This window comes from Microtus ochrogaster, chromosome 10 (genome assembly GCF_000317375.1).
Source record: "Microtus ochrogaster isolate Prairie Vole_2 chromosome 10, MicOch1.0, whole genome shotgun sequence".
Lineage (NCBI taxonomy): Eukaryota > Metazoa > Chordata > Mammalia > Rodentia > Cricetidae > Microtus > Microtus ochrogaster.
This window is the reverse complement of record NC_022016.1, coordinates 85778488-85779543: the sequence shown is the minus strand read 5'-3', so window position 1 is coordinate 85779543 and position 1056 is coordinate 85778488. Positions and strand designations below refer to the sequence as shown.

The 1056-nt window shown below is 49.1% G+C and overlaps 1 pseudogene; it reads right to left on the bottom strand.

The window, feature by feature from the left end:
- Positions 1–951, bottom strand: part of LOC102001637 — a 4983-nt pseudogene extending 4032 nt beyond the window's left edge.
- Positions 952–1056: the final 105 nt, after the last annotated feature.

Genomic DNA, 1056 nt, shown 5'->3' with positions numbered 1-1056 from the left:
ACAACCCCCCCTTGCTTCTGTGGCCTTCTTTAAAAGTAGCCTGTACCAGCTGTTCGAGGTCTCTCGGCTTCCCGAATGCTGAAGGACCCTGTCATGACAGAATTAACAAAATTCTCATGCTTTTGTGTCAGCTATGGTGTGAGGGGTGGTCTCTGGGGACAACTCCTCCTCGGTGTTTGGACTCTAGGGTCCAACAGTTCACGTCCTAACTCCCTTCGCTCATGAACAACAATATGGAAGTATACGCCAAATAAACCCTTTCCTCCCCAAGTTGCTTTGGTTGTAGTCTTTCACCATGGCAATGGAAACCTTAAGACACTACACACGAGTATGTTAGGCAACCATAGTCTCCAGAACCTAAGGTCAGTTCTCCCTACCCCAGAACCATCTTAACCAGCTGGACAGGGCATGGTCTAATGGTCCAGAGAAGTTAGGAAAGGGATTGTGAACTGTAGGTGAAGGTGTCCCTGACCGGGGCAGGGGTGATATGGGTGGGGGACCCAGGGCAGGGACCGCAGGGGAAGAATTCATCCTGAAACCCTGCAGAAGGAATGCAGCCCTCTTGACCTCTTGTTTTCTAGAACTGTGTCTCATCGCCAGGACTGTAAGAACATAGGTGCATATCCTTTTAAGGCAATGGGATGGTTGTGTTTTGTTACAGTAGCTACAACAAACATATTCTACCTTGCTGAGCTTTCCACGGCTGCTAAGCAACTGACTAGGGCAGAGTGTTCTTACATGCTCTTGCTGTGGCCTGAGCCACCCTCTCCCTTCCCCTCTGTCCATCCCCTCAGCTTTGCCACTTTGATCTACACATCTTTCCCTAGGAAAATCTCCCTTGGCCCTACATGGCTGGATCAGACATCTCCATCATGGACGCCATGCCTCCCATTTACTCTGGCACACCTTCATATCTTCCCAGGTCTCAAGCCCCATAGTCCTGTTCTCCATCACCCGTGTCGGGTCAGTATTTAGTAGACCTCCTCTCCTGCTGAACTGAGATTCTGTGAAGCCAGCACCTGCTCTATTATAGTTTAGCAATTTTTTTTTTTTTTT